This window comes from Homarus americanus, unplaced genomic scaffold (assembly GCF_018991925.1).
Source record: "Homarus americanus isolate GMGI-L3 unplaced genomic scaffold, GMGI_Hamer_2.0 scaffold59495, whole genome shotgun sequence".
Lineage (NCBI taxonomy): Eukaryota > Metazoa > Arthropoda > Malacostraca > Decapoda > Nephropidae > Homarus > Homarus americanus.
Window position 1 is genome coordinate 1994464 of NW_024732415.1, and position 19254 is coordinate 2013717.

Below are 19254 nucleotides of genomic sequence, written 5' to 3' on the forward strand. Positions count from 1 at the left end.
GCCTCGTCACTGTGGGGGTCAGTGTGTGGGAGGATCAGTGTGTATGTGTGGGTGGGGGGGGTCAGTGTGTGGGAGGGATCAGTGTGTATGTGTGGGTGGGGGATCAGTGTGTGGGGAGGATCAGTGTGTTTGTGGGGGAGGGATCAGTGTGTGTGGGAGGGAGGTGAGTGTGTTTGTGTGGGGGAGGGATCTGTGTATGTGTGTGTGGGAGGGGTCAGTGTGTGTGTGTGGTTCACCATAATTTCACGACACACGGCTTTGATGAGGTTGAACTATTCATTGAACTTTGGGGCTCTGATATAGACGGCGACTAGGACTTGATCGGGAAGTTGGTAGCGGCCACACGGTCTCCTGAAGGTGGCCACACGGTATCCTGAAGGTGTTAAGACCAGGTTTAGTGGCCCTGCGTCCAGCTAGTGGGAAGCCGAAACACTTGTCCGCGGATACCAAACAAATACCAGGATTCATAGTGTGTTTACTCTGTGTGTGTGTGAGTGTGTGTGTGTGTGTGTGTGTGATTTTCACCTGTTTGTCTACGCTGTTATTTTCACCCAGTGGAGCACAAGGACACGCACACATACACGTGGAGGATTATTATTTAATTTGTGACAGACGGAGTGAGGTGTTTTTTTTCTGTCAATTTCATATTTGATGTTTTTTTGTTTTTTTATGTATATAATTTCAGAATTTGGTGTTTCATTGTTTTTCGTAGTTATGTTGTGTGTGTGAGCTAACTAGTGTTTGTCTAGTCGTTTCACAAGCACCGTTTCCTCCTCTCTCTCCCCCAAAGTCCAAATCATGATACATTCCCCAGACACCCACCTTCCTCTCCCCTTTCCTATCTTACCCCTTCCTCTACCCCCTTCCTCCCCCTGGTTTATTGTGAGCCTCGTGTTGCTGGAGTGTGGTGGTGGTGGTGTTGCCCCCTGACGAGTGGTTGAGTACTTGCCTTCACCACACTGTCAAGAGTCATCATCACTGTCACACGCCGGATGTGAGGCTCCATGACACCCCCTCCTGGGTGAGTCTTCTGGAGGCATGATAATGGATCACTTGAGGATTAGCCACCCTAACCTAATCTAACCTATAGCCTAACCTAACCTAATCCTAACGTAACCTAACTCAACCTAATCCAACCTAATCTAACCTATGTAATCCTAACCTAACCTAACCTAGCCTTTTCTGGTCTAACTGATCTTCTTTTCCCAAGTTATTACGTAAATCGTCTTTTTCTTAACATATTGCCTGATACTCACACACACACACATACATACACACACACACACACACACACACACACACACACCCAGTATACCAACCTCTTGACGTATTCTTTCTCTGGTCGTAATACTGGGAAAGCCGCGCTTCACTCATGACCACACCAACACTACCGGTCCTGTGGTACTGGACATCCGGTATATGTGCTGTCTCGTGATATTTTGTTTACCGGTATGTGTGTGTTTACCGGTACTGTATGTGTGTTTACCGGTACTGTATGTGTGTTTACCGTACTGTGTGTGTTTACCGGTACTGTGTGTGTTTACTGGTACTGTGTGTTTACCGGTACTGTATGTGTTTACCGGTACTGTGTGTGTGTGTGGTTCACCGGACTGTGTGTGTGTTACGGTACTGTGTGTGTGTTTACCGGACTGTATGTGTGTTTACGGTACTGTGTGGTGTGTGTGTTGGTACTGTGTGTGTGTTTACCGGTACTGGTGTGTTAGTACTGTATGTGTGTTTACCGGTACTGTGTGTGTGTGTGTTTACCGGTACTGTGTGTGTTTTACCGGTACTGTGGTGTGTGTTTAACTGTACTGTGTGTGTGTTTACGGTACTGTGTGTGTGTTTACCGGCACTGTATGTGTGTTTACCGGTACTGTATTTATCGGTACTGTATGTGTGTTACCGGTACTTGTGTTTTGGTACTGTGTGTGTTTACGGTACTGTATGTGTGTTTTACCGGTACTGTGTGTGTGTTTACCGGTACTGTGTGTGTGTTTACGGTACTGTATGTGTTTACGGAACTGTGTGTGTGTTTACCGGTACTGTGTGTGTTTACCGGTACTGTATGTGTGTTTACCGGTACTGTATGTGCGTTTACCGGAACTGTATGTGTGTTTACCGGTACTGTATGTGCGTTTACCGAACTGTGTGTGTGTTTACCGGTATTGTGTGTGTGTTTACCGGTACTGTGTGTGTTTTACCGGTACTGTATGTGTGTTTACCGGAACTGTATGTGTGTTTACCGGTACTGTATGTGCGTTTACCGGAACTGTATGTGTGTTTACCGGTACTGTGTGTGTGTTTACCGGTACTGTGTGTGTTTACCGGAACTGTATGTGTGTTTACCGGTACTGTGTTTTTTTGTGGTATGTGTGTGTGTTTACTGGTACTGTTGTGTGTTTACCGAACTGTGTGTGTGTACCGGTATGTGTGTGTTTACCGGTACTGTATGTGTGTTACCGGTACTGTGTGTGTTTACCGGTGTGTGTTAACGGTACTGTGTGTGTGTTTACCGGTACTGTATGTGACGGTATGATGTGTGTTAACGGTATGTATGTGTGTTTCGGTACTGTTGTGTTTACGGTACTGTGTGTGTTTTACGGTACTGTGTGTGTGTTTACTGTATGGTGTTTACCGGTACTGTATGTGTGTTTACCGGTACTGTGTGTGTGTTTACCGGTACTGTGTGTTTAGGTACTGTGTGTGTTTACCGGTACTGTGTGTGTGTGTTTACCGGTACTGTATGTGTGTTAACGGTACTGTATGTGTGTTAACGGTACTGTATGTGTGTTTACCGGTACTGTATGTGTGTTTACCGGTACTGTATGTGTGTTTACCGGTACTGTGTGTGTGTTTACCGGTACTGTATGTGTGTTGGTCACTTACCGGTACATATGGTAAAGATTCGACCCACAACCCGAGGTACAGTACTGTATTTTAGAGCGTAATGACCATTGAAATATAGGTGAATTACATGACCACTGTAATTTATATTCTGGTACATAATACAGTAATACAAGTATAGGCGTGGATATATTACTACAGGTACAGTAATTATACATTGAGAAATTTGTACAGAATCTACGAATACAGAAGTGGATAATGGTTTTAAAGTCGCAGGTACGGTACAGGGTAATTAGAGCATCTGTAACCCACACCTGAGACAATCGATAGAGGAAGGTAATTAATTGTAACGTGTGATTTTTTTTGTAATACCGTGAGATACCTGAACATCGCTTTACTGTATCCTGAGGGTAGTGTGTGTGTGTGTGTTGTGAATCCGCTCTGAGGAATTATGTGCGCTAGGGGCTTGTGTGAGCGTGGGTGGGTGGCTTTATATATATACTGTATATGTGTGTGTGTGTGTGTGGGAGGGGGGGATGTCAGGTGGTGTGTGTAGAGGGGGGATGGTGGTGTGTGTGTGTGATGATCACCGGAGTGCAGTAAAGAGTGGAACTCGTAGCAGCAAGAGAGAGAGAGAGAGAGGTGTGGGCGGCCCCTGAAGGCATGAACGAAACGGCTCCTTCCCTCTCTGCTGGGGGCGTCGTGCGTAGGTGCATCATCAGTTCCCCCCTCCCCATCCTAATAGGTTTTAATCAAAGACCATTTGAATTGAATCCACTCCTATGGACCCCGATTATTATGGTTAGGTTAGGTTAGTTTGAGGCCTGTTTAAGAATATGGCATCTATATGATGTTTACAGCCCTAGTGTGTCCAGCTCTGAGGGTTTGCTGAGGGAGGGTGAGGGGGTACACTCAGTCGGGTGCTGGTTGGAGGGAAGACGTGCACGGAACCCCCTGAACCCGTCACCACCACCACACCTCTAGTCCCTCCACCCCAACCACACTACCACCGCCACACCAACCACACTACCACTGCCACACCAACCACACTATCACTGCCACACCAACCCCACCATCCCAACCACACTACCACCGCCACACCAACCACACTACCACCGCCACACCATCCCAACCACACAACCACCGCCACACCAACCCCACTACCACCACCCCTAATCCACCACCACCTTCACCATCACACGAGACTCTCAGCCGCGGCATATTATCACGTGCCAACAACCTGTGATTTACTTACTACACACGGGAGGTCCTTACCTGACACACTGATGGTATATAGTTGAATATGTACACCTGTGTTATATATGTACTGTACCTGTGTGTTATTCTATAGTGGTTGATGGTCCAGGTCAGGGGATTAGCGCCGTCACTGTGGAAGATTGATGGTGATGACTCTCTCTCTCTCTCTCTCTCTCTCTCTCATATTGATCAAGTTGCAGCAGCTATGAAACAGACAGGCAATCATGGTAGTGTAAATAACATGATAGCGGGAGTGGTTAACGTTACGATATCAGTGTGTTATCGTCCCGGTGATTAATGCCAGTTCGATTATTGTACATGGTCGTTAGATATCATGCCTATTTAAAGAGTGGATAGTGTATTGGTGGTAGTATCGTGGTAGACGGGGTGAGGTACAGTGTGGTATAGGGTTGTCTTGGGTGAGTGTGACGCAGTATGTGGTTGAAGGGGATATGGGATCCATTTTTTTTTATTAATAACTATGTTTCTGAAGCGATTAATTATATACGTATATTCTATGTAGTTATTATTATTGTTGTTATTTTTTGTGGTTAATGTTATTGTGATTTTTTATTGTTATTATTGTTGTTGTTATCTGATGTCAGTCATGTGGGTCTGACGTCACTATGGTCAGTCATGTGGGTCTGACGTCACTTAACGACAGAAGGATACGAAGCGATTTTACCATTTTTTTTCTATTGTCTGAACGTAATATTAAGTCTTAACCTAACCTGACCTAACCTGACCTAACCTGACCTGACCTAACCTAACCTGATCTAACCATTAGTATCGGGGTTCATAAGGACTTAACCCCAGTCTTAATGGTTAGGTTAGATTAAGTTAGGTTGAATTATGTTAAGTTAGGTTAGATTATGATGGATTAGGTCACGTTAGGTCGGGAACTATTAACACTAGTTCACGGGTCATTAGTGTAATCTGTGGCTTCCTCTTGTGTGTTTCAGAGATACTTGTGTGAATACTGGACGACCTCTGACCACTTTAACGAGGGACCAGCCACGGTTAAGAATGTGAGTATCGCCTTCAGGAGTTTCAGTACAAGTTAATGTCGCTCACCTGAACCTTAACCAATCATCGTAATGTTAACCTAAACTAACCTAACCTAACCAATCATCGTAATGTTAACCTAACCTAACCAATCATCGTAATGTTAAACTAACCTAACCTAACCAATCATCGTAATGTTAACCTAACCTATCATCGTAATGTTAACCTAACCTAACCAATCATCGTAATGTTAACCTAACCTAACCAATCATCGTAATGTTAAACTAACCTAACCTATCTTAACCCATGCACTACAATATAACCTTACCATACCTTACCTTACCTTATCCCCAGGTAGCGTTAGTCCGGTTAATCTCCTAATAATAGGGGGTGTCTAATCTTCAGATGATCCTAAAGGTCAGATATGAAGGTCAACTACTCTCGGTTTAAATGACCAGAAAGGGTTGGTTACCATGACAACCCCAATAGCTGGTGTGTGTGTTGGTCGGAGGTCAGGCGGTGGTAAAGGTCACGGCAAGGGAACAGTGCACCGGGTAGACAGGTGTGTGATAAGTGCTTCCTGACTACTTAACTATATAATGAGTGGCGCCTGAGGACTTCGGATCACCTGGAGATTAGACACCCCAAGCTTATTCCACCTGCAGATTTGACGCCCACACCCTACCTAGCAGGTTAGACTAGGGTAAGTTAGGTTAGGTTTGGGTTAGGTTAAGTTAGGATAGTTAGATTAGGTTAAGTTAGAATGGTTAATCTAATGGCGAGATAAACTGGGGTGTCTAATCTTCAGGTGATCCAAAATTAGTGTATTGAATAAGTGAGGAGTATAAATGGAAGTCAGGGCTAAACAAAGGTGATATAACAAAGGTACTCAAACTATCCAACCAGGAGCAAACTCGTAGCAATGGTTTTAAATTAGACAAATATTGATTTAGACGCGAGATAGGTAAACAATGGAAATAGAGTAGTGGGCGAGTGGAACAAGTTACCAAACTTCATCATTCACTCGAATACGCTGGACAGCTTCAAACATAGGTTGGGTGGATATATGAGCAATAGGGGTTGGGTGTAAACGGGACTGGCCATTATGGACCAATAGACCCGCTGTAGTTTCCTTCATTCTTAAGTTATGTTCTATTACGGTGTTCCATTGTGTTAAAGGATGTAAGTGCACATTGCTTGGGTGTTCATCAGTACTCTTATTGCTGTGTGTACAAGGTGATGTGACCTATTAATGTACAGTAATTAATGTGCTCTTGTGTGTGTGTGTGTGTGCGCGTGCTCTCGTCATCTTCTAGTGCACCATGCGTACCACTACACAGTATGTTTATATGGCTAATGCTGCAACATATTAACCTCTAAGGACACGGTGGTCCAGCAGACACAACTCTCTCTTCTTGATCCAACGGTCACCGGTTCGAAGTCAGTGGTCGGCAATATAGTAAGGTGACCACATTCGATTGAGCTGAGGTTGAGGAAGAGAGAGGCGATCGAGTGCAGTGACGGTCTTGCTGCCTCCTTGTGTTTAGTATGCAGTGTAATGTTAAACTGCTGGTTTTAACTGGCTGGCGGCGGGCTGAGGAATTCCTACTTGTGTATTCGTCCGCTGGTTAGGGTCCAGAGATGTATATTGAGAGTGTAAAGCTGCTGTCTCTCATGCCAGGCTGACGACACACAACAGAAGCTCAACCACTGTGTCCTACTGTGTACCTTCCACTGGTCAGTACCCCCACCACACCTGTGATTGACTGCTCCTTCCACCACCACTCCCAGTAACTGTTCCTTACACCTCAGCTGTATCTGTAATGTTAATTTATTATTTGTTTATGCATCATATTGGCCACATACCGAGAGGCTAGATATGGTGATGGTGTTGTTATTATTGAGGTACAGATGCAGGTATATTGTAAAAGAAAATCAGGTTGGTACAGTTGGCAGCATTTATACCTGGTACAGTGGGTGGGGTTATTTTGTGAGATGTGGCAACTCTGTGTTTGTTTACATCGTATTATAACTCCTAGAATGGCCCTAAGGAACCTCTCAATGGTAGCCAGATTTAATGATGCTAGATGCGCATTCCACGGTGTTGCCACATCTTACAAAAGGCACCAGCCACTGTACCAGGTATAAGTGTAGCCGACTGTACGGTACAGTGGATGAATACCCGAGTAAGGAGAGTTTTAAATACGCCCACAGGAGCGCTGGTACATTGCTATCACTGAACTCTGGTGCACTGACAGACAAACGGACTTAATTGTTGTTCTCGAGTGACTCATACTGACACCGATGACAACATATCCCCAACCCCCTCCCAACCCCCTCTCCCTCCTCCTTCACATTCTGTATCCCAATTCCCACTTCCTCATTCCCCCTCTCATCACCTCCCTCATTCCATCCTATCCATTCCTCCCTCACTCACCCCTCCCAACCCCCCGAAGTCCTTGGTCTCTCAGTAACGACGGTAAAAAACACCACCAACAACGGACACAAAATACCACTACATCAGGAGGGAAGAGGAAGAAGGAAGCACACAGAATGGAGGAGGAAGGGAACGAAGAAAGAGGAGGAGGAGGGGGGAGGGAAAAACACGAAGAGGTAAAAAGAAAAGATGATGAAGAGAAGTAATAGTAGAAGGAAGAACGTAATAAAACAAGAAGGAAGATGAGGGAAGTAAGATACCAAACAACACACACACACACACACACACATACATACATACATACACACACACACACACACACAGGCCCTGTTGGTGGTAGTGCCGCTTGAACCAAAGAAGTGCATACGACCCAGCCTGTGCCCCCCCCCCCCCCACCCACTTTCCTTACGGGAATATTCTTAAGGCGACGCCCGGCCCCTGGACTCAACCCCTCAACACACACACACAGAGGTGGTAGAACTGGTGCCTTGGTTAGATTAAGTTAGGTTAGGTGTGGTTAAGTTAGGTTTTAATTGGTTAGGTTAGGTCATGTGGGTGTGTACAAGTGTCCCGGATAGATTAGGTTATGTGGGTTAGTTTAGGTTAACAGACTCAGGTTATCAGACACTCGGATTAGCAGACACTCAGGTTATCAAACACTCGGATTAACAAACACTCGAATTAACAGATTCATATATTAATTTTTTTATCTATATTAAGGGGACGAGATATAATATGATGCATCTATAGTCGAGTCTCTGTGTAGTCTGGCCGCCATGTTGGTCCCCCCCCCAGAGTACAGGTGAGGGCCATAGTTGTGGTGTGTCTAGTACAGGTGTAGTATGTAATTTAGGAGTCACCTGAAGACTGCCCCCCCCTTCCCCCAGGTAGCGTCAGGGTGTTTTAATCATCAGGTGAAATAAACTATAGGGACTTATCTTCAGGTGATATTAATTTCTTGCATAAACTTAGTATATTAGAATCAATGTATATTATTATATAACACCATCCACCAATAGTGTATGACGTAACACACACACACACATGTCTAAATCAAATTACTGGAAGCAATCATTTCAAACTCTATTCGAAATCACCTGGAGAAGCACCGATTAATCAATGATTCCCAGCATGGCTTCACAAGCGGACGTTCTTGTCTAACTAATCTATTAACATTCTTTTCATCAGTTTTCGAATCGGTGGACGAGGGGCACAATTATGATGTGGTATATCTCGACTTTAGCAAAGCCTTCGACAGAGTCCCCCACGAAAGACTAATTAGAAAGGTAGAAGCTCATGGCATCAAAGGTAACATCCTTAAATGGATTAGGGCGTGGTTACAGGACAGGAAACAGCGAGTGAGCATTAACGGCACTAAGTCCCATTGGAGCAACGTCACAAGTGAAGTTCCCCAAGGCTCAGTACTTGGACCATTATTATTTATTATATACATAAACGACATAGATATCGGCATAGACAGCAACATAAGTAAATTTGCTGATGACACTAAAATAGGACGTGTTATTAAATCCGACGAGGACTCAGCAAAACTACAGGAAGATCTAAACAAATTTTTCGAATGGTCTGAAAAATGGCAGATGAAATTCAACGTGGACAAATGTAAAGTACTCAGTATAGGAGATGTAAACAGGGAAACCAGATACCAGATGAACAACGATGCCAAAGAGAAATCCGACTGCGAGAGAGATTTAGGAGTAATGATAAGTAGGAACCTTAAGCCAAGTAAACAATGTGTTTTTGCTCGTAACAAGGCTAATAAAGTACTTGGGTTCATACAAAGGAGTGTTAGTTACAAGACAAGCGAGGTCATCCTAAAACTGTATCTTGTTCTTGTGAGACCACACCTGGATTACGCAGTTCAGTTCTGGTCACCGTATTACAGAATGGATATAGAATCCTTGGAAAGAATTCAGAGGAGAATGACAAGACTAATCCCGGGCATTAGGAACCTTGAGTATAGAGACAGGTTAAAGCATCTTAATTTGCACTCCCTCGAGAGACGTAGAGCGAGGGGCGACCTGATAGAGGTGTACAAGTGGAAGGCAGGGCTAAACAAAGGGGACATTACAAAGGTACTCAAACTATCCATCCAGGAGCGAACTCGTAACAATGGTTTTAAATTAGACAAATTTAGATTTAGGCGGGAAATAGGTAAACACTGGTTTGGAAACAGAGTAGTGGATGAATGGAACAAGTTACCAAATATCATCATTAACTCGAATACGCTGAATAGCTTCAAACATAGGTTAGATGCTTATATGAGCAATAGGGGTTGGGTGTAAACGGGACTGCCCAGTATGGGCCAATAGGCCCGCTGCAGTTTCCTCCATTCTTATGTTCTTATGTTAAATGTAAGTCTGTATATTTTCAGCCACCGGCTGCAACTCTATTAATAAACCGTTCATTATTATTATTAACTCCTGATTTATGTACTGTACAGCCCTGTAAATGTATTCAATGCATATTATATCATTATGTCTAAATCAAATGTAAGTATATTTTCAGCCACCAGCTGCAACTCTATTAATAAACCGTTTATTATTATTATTTATTATTATTTTACACACACACACACACACACACACACACACAGAGTAAAAGTCACGTATCGTGTTACCAGCCGTGTCTTGTCGTCACCTGAAGATTAACCACCCTAACGTTATGGTTAGGTTAGATTAGGTTAGGTTAATCTTCAAGTTATCCTTCTCTTGTGTTTCTTCCTCCATGATTTTATCTAGTAAGGTGGACAAAATAGCTGGTTGTGTGTGTGTGTGTGTGTTAACCAGGGTGTGGGAGGTAGTGGGATAAAAGTGGTGATGATGAGGGAAGACTAGAGTAAGCTGGTCGACCTTCGTGGCAACCAGCTAGTTCTCTCTCTCTCTCTCTGTTTATCACTCATTTTATCTCTCTCTCTCTCTCTTTATCTCGTTTTGTCTCTTATCTCTTTGCTTTTAACTCGTTTGTCTCTTCTTATCCCTCTTTATAAGAACATAAGAATAGAGGAAACTGCAGCGGGTTTATTGGTTCATACTAGGCAGTCCCGTTTACACCCAACCCTTCTCACTCATATATCCGCCCAGCCTGTGTTTGAAGCTATCCAGCGTATTAATGATGATGTTTGGTAACTTGTTCCACTCATCCACTACATTTCCAAACCAATGTTGTCTTTTTATCTGTTGTTTTTCCTCGTTTTGTCTGTATTTATATAACTCACACACCATTCACTGCCTCCTTCACATCACCAGCCATTACTAGATGTATCTGGATATGTCTTGACGGCTATCAACTCATTACATATACAGGACAGGTAGTGCTGCAGTAGCTGGGAGTGCTGGAGACAAAGGGAGTGCTGGAGACAGAGGGAGTGTTGGAGACAGAGGGAGTGCTGGAGACAGAGGGGGTGATGGAGACAGAGGGGGTGATGGAGACAGAGGGGGTGATGGAGCATTGCAGCCAACTCTAATAATTGTAAGCTGTAAGGAAGAGCTTAGTATGCCCTTAGCAAAATTGTTTAACATGTCATTAAAAACGGGTGTAGTACCAGAATCCTCCAGGATAGCGAATGTAATACAGATTTTCAAGAAGGGAGATAGATCACTATCCTCTAACTACCGTCCAATCAGTGTAACATCAATTGTAGGCAAAAAACTGGAAGCAATAATTTCAAACTATTCGAAATCACCTGGAGAAGCATAAGTTGATCAATGATTCACAACATGGCTTCACAAGCGGGCGTTCATGTCTGATTAATCTATTAAATCTTTTCAACTGTTTTCGAATCAGTGGACGAGGGGCACAACTATGATGTGATATATCTTGGCTTAAGCAAAGCCTTCGACAGAGTCCCCCACGACAGACTAATAGGAAAAGTGGAGGCTCATGGCATTGAAGGAGATCTTCTAAAATGGATTGGGGCGTGGTTACAGGACAGGAAACAGCGAGTGAGCATTAACAGCACTAAATCCGATTGGAGCAACGTCACTAGTGGAGTACCCCAAGGCTCAGTACTTGGACCATTATTATTTATTATATACATAAACGACCTAGATATAGGCGTAGACAGCAACATGAGTAAATTTGCTGATTACACTAAAATAGGGCGTGTAATTAAATCAGACGAGGACTCTGCAAAACTACAGGAAGACCTAAAAAAATTTTTCGAATGGTCTGAAAATGACAGATGAAATTCAATGTGGACAAATGCAAAGTACTCAGTCTAGGCGATGTAAACAGAGAAACCGGATACCAGATGAACAACGATGTTATAGAGAAATCCGACTGCGAGAAAGACTTAGGAGTAATGATAAGTAGGAATCTTAAGCCAAGTAACAATGTGCATTTGCTCGAAACAAGGCTAATAAAGTACTTGGGTTCATACAAAGGAGTGTAAGTTACAAGACTAGCGAGGTCTCCTATAACTATATCTTGCGCTTGTGAGACCTCACTTGGATTACGCAGTTCAGTTCTGGCCACCGTATTACAGAATGGATATAGAATCATTGGAAAGAATTCAGAGGCGAATAACAAGACTAATCCCGGACATTAGGAACCTTGAGTACAGAGACAGGTTAAAGCATCTTAATTTGCACTCCCTCGAGAGAGAAATTTAGATTTAGGTGCGAAATTGGTAAACATTGGTTTGGAAATAGAGTAGTGGACGAGTGGAACAAGTTACTAAATATCATCATTAATACGCTGGATAGCTTCAAACAGGTTGGATGGATATGTGAGCAATAGGAGTTGGGTGTAAATGGGACTGCCCAGTATGCAGTTTCCTCCATTCTTATATTAATATGTTCGTATCTCATGTGCACAATGTTGGTGTACGTTACGTTCATATGTGCGTTATTCTTTCTATGTGTACAGTACATGTTGGTGTGACGTCATAATGTATTTACTTGGAGTCTTGACCAGTCAGGTGTTGTCCTGTTAATTTAAAACCTGTGGACTTGTATTACCTGTATTTTGTAATGTTTCACTTGTTACCTGGTTAGTGGTTGATTAAGTTTGGCTCAAGTTAGGTCAGGTCAGGTCAAGTTTGGTTTGGTTAGTTCGGGTTGGTTAGCTAAACGTTAGGTTGATAAATCTTACAGTAAAATAAACTAGGGTGGGTAATCCTCAGGTGACCCTTTACATGTAAACACGGATCACCTGCACCTGACCTACACCTGCGGGCCGTACAAGGAGCCTTCCCTGCTGCCTCCTGGTAACTCGGACGTGGGTGTTGGCGGGCAGGTGTGTCGTGTAGCCCCAGGGAGGGAGAGAATTGCCGTGTCAGTCCGCACCTCACGACGACGGCTCTGTGTTTGTTGTGTGTTGGTGTGTGTATGTTGTGTGTTGGTGTGTGTATATGTGATGTGTATCTGTATGTATGTATGTGAATGTTTATGTATGTATGTATAAGTAGGTCGGAGGTCAGAGGAGTGTCAGGTAAGATGAGGTTAATCAGGGGAGGAGTGTCAGGTGGCGTAAGGTGCGTGTGGTACTAACTGGTCACGAGGCTGAGGGAGGAGAGTGATGTGTAGGTGATGTGATGTGCAGGGGATGTGAAGTGATGTGGCTAGAGAGTTGCCATTAGGGATCCCAGTTATGGCTGGTGGGAGACTCTACACCGGGGGAAACTGGTCACCGGGCTTAGAGGAGGGGGAGGTAGAGGAGGAGGGGGGCAGATGGAGAGGTGAGGTGAGGGTGGCTACTGGAAGAAGAATAGAGAGAGGAAGGAACTGGAAGAATGGAAGAGGGGGAAAAGATTACAGAAAGATTAGTAAGAGAGGGGGAATAAGAGAACAAGACAAACAAAGGAAGAGAGAGAGAGAGAGAGAGAGAGAGAGAGAGAGAGAGATTGTGTGTAGGTCCGGGTATGATGCCAGCACAGTCAACAGGCCATCATTAATTATTGCATTACATACTGTAGTTCCTGGTCCTGTGTTGACGTCACGAACCCATACAATAGACTTGGTGACAGGGGCAGCTCTCTCTCTCTCTCTCTCTCTCTCTCTCTCTCTCTCTCTCTCTCGCTAGGTGATTACAGCAGTCACTTGGGTGAGACGAAGAGGAAGGGAATAGCGTTGATGATGACGATTGACCCAATTGACCTAATGGCAGGGTTGATGACGTAGTCGTTAGAAGCCTATAAGACAGGTGGTGTCTCTTGTACTTGTATCACCTGTTCTGTACCTGTACTTGTATCTTCATTTTTAACTATTTTTATGTATACCTCAACCTATATAATATCTGCCTGTACCTTGTATTGCCCCTGTATCACCACCTGCAGGTACAGTAGTTGTATCACCACCTGCAGGTACAGTAGTTGTATCACCACCTGCAGGTACAGTAGTTGTATCACCACCTGCAGGTACAGTAGTTAATATCACCACCTGCAGGTACAGTGGTTGTATGCCACCTGCAGAATTGCAGTGGATATCACCACCTGCAGGTACAGTAGTTGTATCACCACCTGCAGGTATAGTAGTTGTATCACCACCTGCAGGTACAGTAGTTGTATCACCACCTGCAGGTACAGTAGTTGTATCACCACCTGCAGGTACAGTAGTTGTATCACCACCTGCAGGTACAGTAGTTGTATCACCACCTGCAGGTACAGTAGTTGTATCACCACCTGCAGGTACAGTAGTTGTATCACCACCTGCAGGTACAGTAGTTGTATCACCACCTGCAGGTACAGTAGTTGTATCACCACCTGCAGGTACAGTAGTTGTATCACCACCTGCAGGTACAGTAGTTGTATCACCACCTGCAGGTACAGTAGTTGTATCACCACCTGCAGGTACAGTAGTTGTATCACCACCTGCAGGTACAGTAGTTGTATCACCACCTGCAGGTACAGTAGTTGTATCACCACCTGCAGGTACAGTAGTTGTATCACCACCTGCAGGTACAGTAGTTGTATCACCACCTGCAGGTACAGTAGTTGTATCACCACCTGCAGGTACAGTACTTGTATCACCTCCTGCAGGTACAGTAGTTGTATCACCACCTGCAGGTACGTGGTATCACCACGTACAGTAGTTGTATCACCACCTGCAGGTACAGTATTGTATCACCACCTGCAGGTACAGTAGTTGTATCACCACCTGCAGGTACAGTAGTTGTATCACCACCTGCAGGTACAGTACTTGTATCACCTCCTGCAGGTACAGTAGTTGTATCACCACCTGCAGGTACAGTAGCTGTATCACCACCTGCAGGTACAGTAGTTGTATCACCACCTGCAGGTACAGTAGTTGTATCACCACCTGCAGGTACAGTACTTGTATCACCTCCTGTAATGTCTTCCCTCAAATCCAAAAGAGTTACAGTGACGACTATTACATTAAAACTCTATAAACAGGTCAACAAACAAGCAAATGAAAGCGAAACACAAACAAAGGAACGTGTTTGTGTGTGTTGAGGCCGGGGTCTTTAATCATGCCTGGTGACACGTGTGCCCTGACAGGTGTATTGTGGCCAACACCTGTATCTGGCATCATATTTGTTTCCGTAACAGGACAAACAGTGTAATTTGGGCGTCATTATTCGCGAGTGTACAGGTAACACAGGTGAGGTACAGTGTATAACACATCTAGTTAAGGTAGAGTCTCTGCTCGATGGTTTTGTTGATAATAAAGTTGTGAACGTCCAATACTTTGGTGAAGTACTTGGCGGTGACAACCACAGATGGTTTGTGTCTCTCTTGTTTGCAGTAGATGAAATAAAGCCCACACACAATAATAAGGATAATGATGCTGTTAATGTTAATACTAATAATCAACGGTTTAATGAAAAATGTACAACAATGTAGAGACTCGACTTGTGACAAGAGAGGGGGGGGGGTGTCGTTGAACAAAAGCTTTCATTACAAAAAGGAAAAGGAACGTGAAGTAAACACGAGTTTTATTTTACAGTGAATGGCGCGGGCTGATTGATTGGTTGATTGATTTATGGAATTTAGGCTCAAAGCCAAGCACCGGAGCCAATAGGCAGTTCAGAGCTGTATCACAATTACGGGATATCCCTTAAAAAAAACAATTACAATCAGTTAAAACAAATTAATAGCAGCTGATACTTCACCCCCCTCCCCACTTCAACAAGCGGCGGGGACGAAAATAAATAAATAAAACATGGATGAGTTTCCACCAAAGGGCCGCTGGGCACAGAAGCATGCAAGGCTACACAGTGCATACCTGAGATCAAGAACCATTTTTCAGTATTATAACTTGTAATAATACCGACTGTGTTGTCAGGGAGGACCACCGCTCCTTTACACTCCCCAGCAGCAGCAAGAGTGGACTGGGTCGACCTCCTTCAAGTCACTATGAGGGGCTGGTGTGACGTCCTTCTGTGTGTGGTCACGTACACCACTTGTGCTGAGGTGTTGAACAGCAAACACGTGGTGCAGTAACAGGTGGTGCTGAGGGACCTTACGTAGTGTGTGTCACTCACTCACATTGACCATAACTTGTAACTTAAGCTACGGTATGTTAAGTAAAGCCACCCGGTTGCCTGTTGTTTCTTGTCTAAGCAGTTGATGGGAGTTTGTTCAGGACTGGGCTGGGTTGGGTTAGATTAGGTCGGGGCTTACAAGGACAGGGACCAATTTAATGAGTGACCCTATGAAGCCAGGTGTTTTGACAGTCATTTAAGCTCCGGTCAGTAATTTGTCTTCGTGTTTACATTGTGTTATTTGTCAAGTGGGTGAGTCGTCAGTGATGATGAGCCGGACTCCTCACCTGATGTTGGGGGTGGTGGTGAAGGTGGTGATGTTGGGGGTACTGGTGTTGGGGATAGTGGTAGTGTTGGGTGGTGGAGGTAGTGGTGATGGTAGTGTTAGGAGTGGTTGTGTTGGGGGTGGTGGTGGTGTTGGGGGTAGTAGTAGTAGTAGTAGTAGTGGTGGTGATGTTGTTGGGGGTAGTGGTGTTGGGGATGGTGGAGTAGGAGGTGGAGACACGGGTTCAAAGGTCAAGGCCTCGGAGAGTCATCAAGAGTAAAGGTTCGAGTATGTGGGTGTACAAGTATATACGGAGAGCCTTCAAGTTGATGCTTGATGAGCTGTAGTGAAGCAGCTCCAGATGGCTGTGTGTTCCTTGTCTGGTGAGGATGTGGTGGGGTGCAGGGGGGGATGTGGTGGTGATGAGGGGGTGGTGGTGGTGGGGAGTTGGTGGTGGGGGGGTTGTGGTGGTGATGGGGTGGTGGTGATGATGGGGGTGGTGGTGATGATGAGAAGTTGGTGGTGGTGAGGGGTTGTGGTGGTGGTGAGGGTTGTGGTGGTGATGACGGGTTGTGGTGGTGATGAGGGTTGTGGTGGTGATGAGGGGTTGTGGTGGTGATGAGGGTGTGTGGTGGTTAGTGGGGTTTATTGGTGGTGGTGAGGGGATTGTGGTGGTGATGGGGGGTTGTGGTGATGATGGGGGGTGGTGGTGGTGAGGGATTGTGGTGGTATTAGAGTTAATGGTGGTGATGGGGTGGTGGTGATTAGGTGTGGTGAGTGATGGGGGTGTGGTGGTGATGAGGGGGGTTGTGGTGGTGGTGATGAGGGGGGATTGTGGAGGTGATGAGGTGGTAGGGGCGCTACTGCCGGATTTGGAGATCAAGGTGACAGAGGGTAGTGCGTGTATGTGCGCGCCCTGGGGTCACCAAGATACTTGACGCCAGCCTGTGGTAAGCTCTGCAGGGCTGACTGTGTGAGTGGGCAGTTGTGTGAAGACTTCGCATTCTTCCTTGTAACCTTGTAAGGAAAAATAAGAGCATGGTCAAGGTCACAGAGAGCCGTGTGTGTGTGTATGTATGTATATGTGTGTTTGTGTATGTGTTTGTGTGTTTGTTTGTGTATGTATATGTGTGTGTGTGTGTAGTCAAAGGTCAACAGCATCAAAACACATCTAGGATTCTGGACGGAGGGTATAAGGTGGGTGTACAGGACGTGCCTAGTGACTGCCCGTGTTACAGGTGGAATAACAATAACGCTACGAAAATTACGACCAGTGTGGGGGGTGGTCAGGTCAATATCACGGAAGGTCATCACTGTATTTCACCTTAAGATACCCTATTGTAATCTTACCTTACCTAACTCCCATCCCAGGTAGCGCTAGGATGGTTACTCATCAGATGAAATAACTTAGAGGGACTGATCTTCAGGTGATCCGTAGGTAAACTTAAGTTAGCCTTACCTGGTGACTGTCGTGAGGTCAAAGGTTACAGAGGGTCATAAGATGCGAAAACACGTTGAGAGCTTTGGCGTGGGTGTACGTGTGTAATGAGTAATGTTAACGTTATATCAAGTTTACCTGTAGTTAAGAGATATTAAGACAGGTATGTAGTGGTCCCTGGGTGGGTGGGTGGTGGTGGGTGGCGTTGATGGTGGGCGACTGAGTGGTGAGTGGATAGTTGGTGGTAGTGAGTGCCGAGTGGATGGCAGTGGTGGGGGGGGTGGGTTGTGATGGTGGGCGGCGACTGGGTGGTGGGCGACTGGGAGATGAGTGGTGATGGTACTGAGTGAGTGGGTGGGTGGGTGGGTAGAGAAAGGTTAATGGTGGTGGTGGGGTCAAAAGCCAAGGTCATACAAGTTCAGCAGAAGTAAAAGCATGAGAATATTTTTGCTGGAGCTTACGTGTTCGATGACAGATCTCAGGCCGTGTGTGTGTGTGTGTGTGTGACGGATGCTGCAAAAATAGTATGAACAATTTATATTCCTTACCTGGTGGTCGGCTGAGGCATTGAGTGGGTGGTGGTAGTAAGTGGGCAGGTGGGTGAGTGGGTGGTGGTGGTGAGTGGGCAGGTGGGTGAGTGGGTGGGTTCAAACACCGCGGGTAAGAACACAAAGGTTAGGTAAGGGAACAACTGCTGGTCTACATCCTTGTGAGTGTGTTGTTGACATTAATGGTGGCGACTGTGTGTGTGTGTTGTCTACCTGCACGTTACTACTACCCCTTATTACCCCTTATCACCCCTTACCCCCACCCCTTACCCCCACCCCTTATCTATTGTTTATTGTGTAGTGGTAAAACCCCCCAGACACGTGAAGGTTTTTGGTTAAGAACGTGTACGTGCCTTGTCGTCCGTGGCTGTTCGTTTGTTTGTTGATATAATGTGTAGCGTTCGTGGTTACTGGCAGGGGGTGGGGGGGAGGTGTACGTGGATATATATTAGAGTAGAGAGAGAGAGAGAGAGAGAGCTCACCTTGGTCTCGGATACCTGTAAGACCACACTGTTTACTGTTGTCTACCGATGACCTTGGTAGACCCCCTCCTTCCTCTCTACTTTTGTCTGCATCTATCATAAACAAATCTTTATGAGCTTCCTCCTCACTTTTGTCCACTCTTGTCTACACTTGAACCTCTGTAAACAATTCTTATCTTCCTCCTCACTCTTTGTTTTTACTCTGGACTGGTGTAAACAACTCTATTTAACTACCACCGCTGTTGTGTACTCTGGCTATCAGTAAACAATAGGATTCAGTGCATTTATCACCCCTCCCCCACCACACGCCTCTCCTCCTCTCCCCTTCCCTCCTTTCCCTCCCTCCCTCCTTTCCCTCCCTCCTTTCCATCCACCCCTCTTCCATCCTTCCTCTCCCTCCCTCCTTTCCATCCACCCCTCTTCCCTCCTTCCTCTCTCATCTTCCCCCTCTCTGTAAACATTACTCACACCAGACCACAAACATTGTTGTTCATCCTCTTCCTCCTCACTCT

At 45.2% G+C, this 19254-nt stretch overlaps 1 protein-coding gene across 2 annotated transcripts in view; it reads left to right on the forward strand.

Annotated features, from left to right (window-relative positions):
* The window catches only part of LOC121868574 (phospholipid-transporting ATPase VD-like), a 99021-nt gene that overhangs the window by 20372 nt on the left and 59395 nt on the right, over positions 1-19254 (forward strand). For both annotated transcript variants that reach the window (XR_006089422.1, XM_042369330.1), the window contains exon 2: positions 5067-5132. The gene's annotated coding sequence lies outside the window, so the exon portion shown is untranslated. The remainder of the gene's footprint in view (positions 1-5066; positions 5133-19254) is intronic.